Below are 6,128 nucleotides of genomic sequence, written 5' to 3'. Positions count from 1 at the left end.
GAATGTGACAGCACAGGCTCCTCCTAACTCCTCAACTTCATTTTAACACACCCGCTGTCAAGAATCTTGTCTTCTCTAGATAAACTGCGTGCAACGGTTTCCTCACCGCTCCCCTCCTCCTGCATCACATCCATCGCATCCACTGGTCCTGCAGTGTTCAGCAATAGCTGTGCCAGTAACAAACGGTGAAAATCGCCCTCGTGCCATGCCTCAGGACTGAAGCTCTCCAAACTGAACATTCCTCTGGTCCCACTCTCCCATCTTTTCTTCATGCAAACAGGAAGGATTAACGATAATTACATTGCTTCCGACACTCAAGGCACTATCACCCCCAGGTGACAGTGGGGATGGCAATACTATCAGAAACAAGCAGGCTGCAAGAACTGCCATTAATGGCATTCAAGCTCTTCCTGTGACTCTGCTGTGGCTCTTCCTTTGCTGGGCCTCAGTTTCTTGCCACATTGCTGGCCTTGGATATTTAGATGGCAAACTCCTCTTTGCCAGGCTGCAAACTTCAGCCCGAGAGCTGAGAATCCCTGCAACATATCCTGATGCTCCCTGCCGTGAACAGGATGATCTCAGCACACCTCCTGTCACAACAGAAATGCTGAGACTGCTTCTGCAGCCCTTTGAAGCAAGCTGAACTTGGCAAATAATGGAGACAAGGCCCTTTCCTCCCCAGGAAACGTGCAGTTGACCTAAGGCCTTCAGCCCTGGGGTGATCTCGCTCATGTAGCCATGGTTATCACCCTAACACGGACAAGGGTAGCTGCAACTGAAATGCAATGCTGCTGCCCACTGCCCAAAATGCTAGGATGAGCACAGAAGAGAGACCATTCGGTTTGCTGGTGGAGGAGATGAAGCAGATCTTCATAGCTAGAATCTGCCACTTAAACAAAGCTACAGTTCAACCACATAAAGGAGACAAACCATGCAGACCACAACATGTGGCAGCAACATATTCGATGCTCATGCACGGTGAAAGCACCACTTGCTCTTACGGTGAACAGGATGCACTTTCCGAGCTCTCTGCAGCAGGCCGGTCTGGCTGTGCATCGTGTTCTCATCATACTCAGAGATGTCCTTGCTGCAGAAAAAGTAGTGCTGGTACTCTGGCTTGCTCCCACATCCTTTGGTTTTGCACTGGCAGCACTTGAAATCAGCAAAGCAAATCTGATTTATCACTGCAGCGTGGTGGTGTGCCCTGCCACCAAGAAGCAGATGAGATGGATTCAATAAGAGTTGCCTCATTCTTTGCTCTTTCTGGATGTAAGTGAAGAAGAGGGTGCCATAGGACAGGCACAGTCCTCTCTGAAGTAACCAAGCACCTCACATCCTCTGTACAAGGTACTCTTACGGTAGGACAGCAAAGGGATATTATTCCAACCATAACAGCAGAAGCAATAACAGACCCGAGGTCAGGCCTGCAGTTTGTCACGCAGCAGGGGTCTGAATCCAGATTTGGTGAACCCCAGCACAGGACAGAACCACTGGCAAGTTTCCAGCAAACGCAGCATTAGACCTCCCAAAGGGAGCCAAGTGGAATGACTTATTTGCCTCTGACCTTGCAATAGCAGATGGAGACGAGCGAGCAAGTCACACCTGCTCTGGGGTGTGTGGTAATTCCACAGCTGGAGTTACTCAGACCTTGCTTGTGGGCAGGAACCACTGCAAACAGGTTCCCCCTTCCTTGTTATCCCTACCCACTCTGCCCCCGCAGTGAAATCCATAGGCGTGTGGCCTACCTTCCTCAGGCATGAGAGGATGAGACCTAAAGCAGTTTGCTCAAGACCACGTCCCTTGAAAACCAGCTGATTCTGCAAAAACTCCGGTGCACCTGCACGCACCATAATCCACAGAGGTCTGACCCCAGGACCCAGCCCAGAAGAAAACCCATCATGGTATTCACTTCAGCACAGCACACGTAGGTCAGTGTGACCACACCTCTCGCTCACCGTGTTTCTTGGTCTGCCTCCTGCTTGCAGGCACATTTACAAAAGACACCCCAGGCTGAGGGGAGCTCTTGGGAACGGTTCAGATACAGGCTCTGAACCCCGGGCATGGCACCCTAAGTCCATCTGGCACAACCAGAGGTGACTGCAAGGCAGGAGAAAGCCAGGTACAGGTCTGATTCTGCAACCAGGACACATTTTAGAGCAATCTTGAGGCTACAGCAACATCTACAACCTGTCCCAACTGCAACAGTTGAACGCAGAGCACGCTTCGGCCATGATCTCAGAGCTGCAGGAGGGTAACATCTAAATTGCCTTGTGCAGTCACCAGGGACTGGATGGACTATGCCGTCGGACAGAAGAAACAGAGGGCTGTGACAAGACCCTCCACAGGGAGGAACATCCAAAACTTCTGACATTTAAAGCCTATCAAAACATCTATGGAAGAGGAATTAGCTTGGAAGCCGGCTAAAGTCTCCTTGGTAGCTCATCATCCTCTTGACTGTGAGCAAGAAGCCTTCTTCTCACTGGGTATTTGTCCCTCTGGATGCAATGCAGAGAAGGAACAGTAGTTCATTAAAACTTAAATATAGCTTTTGAAAACTTGCCCAAACAAAATGTTAATGCAAGTTTTGGCTTGGGAAACGACTCCTTCCCTGCAGTAAGATGAGCTGTAGTAGTTATTCTACTAGTAGTTATTCTGTTATTCCACTCACCATAGGCACAAGTACCACCTAGGATGTGTCTGAAGCACACTGCCCTTCAGTACAGCTGGTCCCCCTTTACATTTTTCAAGCAGGGAGGGAAGGATGGGCAGGTGGGCTACAGAAACACCCCCGTGTTGGTGTTCTTTCCTCAGAAATGACTGTGGGGAAACATGGGAAGCTGCTGTAAGGAGTCACTGTCCTCCACGTCAAGACAGGAGCAGGACTCAGCTTGGACAGCAGCAAGGAAGACTAGGTACAAAGTGTAACTTTCTAGCAGGAAGTACAACAAAACACCACAACAGGTTGCATGCAAAAGTCCTTATCAGTATCGGAGACCTTCTAGACCAGGTTGGGCAAACATTTGTTAGGAATGATGTAAGCCGAGTTGATTCTTACTTGGACAGGGAAATTGGGCTGGAGGACTGTCAAGCTCTCTTCCAACCCACGTTGATCCCATGGCCCTGCATCAAGGAACCGAGTGCTGGCCAGTAATCCACACACATTCAGTCACCTGGGTCCCCAGAGATCTCTGGTGTCACCCTAGCAGAGTCAAAGGAGTCTCATCCCTACAAGAACACAGGCTCAGCTGAGAGGGCTGTGAGGATTAACACAGAGAAAGGCCCTTTTACCCCACACCTTGGGTGGGAGACTGAAAACAGAGGTGCTACTTACACTTACATGGTAATTACACCAGAACATGAATTAGTCCACATGCTTACATGGAAATTACACCAGAACATGAATGGTACTCTATCTCTGTCCTCCAGCATACTATCAATTGTCCAAACCCATGGATCAAAGCAGCTTCAGGCCTCCCATTAACAGCATAAACTATAATCCCAGTCCTGCATCGCAGCCTTGAGGTTCCCTTCCAGCTTCCCTGTGTGATCCCTGCACCAAAGCTTTGTTTTAGTGGCACAAGAGCAGAGGTTAAAGCCCCACTTCGCAGCTGCACCTACGCTGAAGTCCTCTGCTGACCCCGGTCTCACTGGGCTCTGCACCGTGCCGTGCTCCCCACAGCAGGAAGCCTGCAGCAGGGCTTCTCTCCAGCACAGAGAGCTAAGCCGGGACCACAGCACCATCTGCAGGGCTCTGCCAAAGACCAAGCCTTTACCAGCTCCTCCTCACGGAAGGCCAGCGAGGTCCTGGTAGATGCTTCACACCCGGTAACTCCCCAAAACACAGAGCACAGACACACAACCGGACTCTTCACGGTCCTGGAGAAAAAGAAAGCATCGCTTCAGGAAGCAAAGCACCATTTGGATACAGTTCCAAAGACCCAGGCAGTTCCCTGACAATTAAATGCATGTCAAGGACTGAATTACGTGGAACATCAACTGAAGCGCCAGCCTCTGCAGCTTCAGGGAACAGCGATGGCTCCGCAGAGCACTCGCGTGCTCGGTGCATTGCTGGCATCAGCTGAGCCTCCCACTCACGGCCAACAACGACAGCACAGACACGGTCCAGTGCAAGGGCACTGGGGGTGCCTGTGGCTCCCTAAAACCACCGTCTCCTAAAAGCTTCGCAGTGCTCCTGTACCAAAATGAGCCTGGGCCAACGCACGTAAAGCACTGAGGAACACATTGTACCACACCAGCGCATTCCCTCAGATGTGAGTCTGACAAATAAATCCAGCCTCTAGGGAAGAGGAATGATTTCTCTCCGTTCTTGTCTTTATGAGAAGGTCAGCAGCACCATGTGATTTTCCAAGATCTAGAACCACTACGCATCGCAAACCCACAGAAATGCAAGCGTTTTTATGATTGCCTTAGCTATAAATACTGGAATTTAACACTTGTCCTACTGGATTAGGCCAAGAGTGTGTCTAACAGAGAAAGTGTCCTGCTCTGAGCTGACAAGTGATGGATTGATGCTTCCAAGAAAGGCACGCCGCTTTCTGCAGCCCAGCCGCTGGTGCTCTCAGAGGGACAGCTAATTCTGGCCTGCTGCAGGGAATCAGCCCACTCCTTGAAGAATGCGGTATGATGCCAGTTAACACTCTCAGGAGCCAGTAAACTGTCCTGCTTTTAAAGTATCCTGCAGAAGTAAGCTGTGAGTGTTGCTCTGTTTCATACATAAACACTGACAATACCCAGATTAAATATGAGCTCTTTTAAAGTTAAAAGTGAAGAAATAAGTCACCTTAAAAAAGACCCTGAACTATTATTTTAAAAAACCCAAACAAAATCAAAACCAAATAAAACACCACCTCTTTGACTACAATTTGTACTCTCTAGCAGGCAAAACTGCCAGAAATCAGACGTGCTGGAACTTCATTGCCAAAGTAGGATCAAGTGCACTTTAACTCAACGTTTTTAGTTCTCTCCTTTCCTAGATTTCCTCTGCTGTGTTTAACCTGGGGCAGTCCTGCAGTCCAAAGAAAGCTCATAACTTAAGTTTACTTAAGTGTACGGGACATGGCAAACTCCTGGGGTGTGTAGAGCTGTGGGGAGGACAAATGCAGTGCTGAGTGGTACCGTGGGGTAAAAGGCCAGTTGTGAACAGAGCTGTAAAAGCCCAGAGGGCGGGGAGAGGATCCAACTGCAGACCCAAGCGCTGCTACATCAGAGAGCTGGGGTATCTGTGGAAAAGCAGGACCAATGTTGAAGAGTTACAGAGCAAACAAAAGAGTGGGGAGTGTGAGTGTGGGAGAGCCAGAGGGGAAAGGGACTAAGATGTATTAGTGCTCATGTAAACCCCTCTGAATCTGCTGCACCCTTCCAAACAGATACAGTTTGCTGACGCAGCTCCCACCTAACGTTTCTGGCTGTGCAGCCCCAGTTCAGCGTGCACAGAAAGCCTGGCAGCACCTCTCACTGTCTGGACACTTCACCCTCTACAGAGCTCACCTCCACTGGCACAGCAAGTCCTTCCCTGCAGAGCGGTAGACCAGACCCTTTGGTTTGCTTTCTCTCCTTCCTTCCCTGGGTAGCCATGGTCAGGAAGGGAACTAGCAACACTGGAAACAACAGCAACAAGAAGCAGCAGCTGGAATTTAATCCTTCCATTATTTATCATGTCATTTCAGGGACTCCTCTCAGTGTTATTTCAGGCAGCCCTACTATGAGTCACCCTTCCCAAAGAAGCAGACCTCAGCCATTCCCGTGGCTGTCAGGAGACTGGCTCCCACTCCAAACGTAGCCCGTTGTCAAATTTTGTACTAGTCATTTCACGTCCCTTCTTTCAACTTCTCCATCTGTGAAACTGGAGTAGTGATTCTTGCCTTCTTTGAAAAGTCTTGCATTTAAATGCCTTACATGGAAGTTAGGCATTTCTACTGCCATCTGAAGCAATGTAAGGATGTAAATGTTTATTCAGGCCTGCGAGCATGTTTGAAAATGTAATCGCACAGCAATTCTTGTGAGGACACTGATCTGAAGCGCTATCTTTATTATAACATTTTGATTGTTTCTGGGAGCACCCACAAAGTGCCAGGTGTGATACGTACACTGATACTTCAATGGCATGT

Source organism: Mesitornis unicolor, unplaced genomic scaffold (assembly GCF_000695765.1).
Source record: "Mesitornis unicolor isolate BGI_N332 unplaced genomic scaffold, ASM69576v1 scaffold5362, whole genome shotgun sequence".
Taxonomy (NCBI): domain Eukaryota; kingdom Metazoa; phylum Chordata; class Aves; order Mesitornithiformes; family Mesitornithidae; genus Mesitornis; species Mesitornis unicolor.
The sequence above is the reverse complement of the archived record's forward strand: the minus strand, read 5'-3'. Positions refer to the sequence as shown.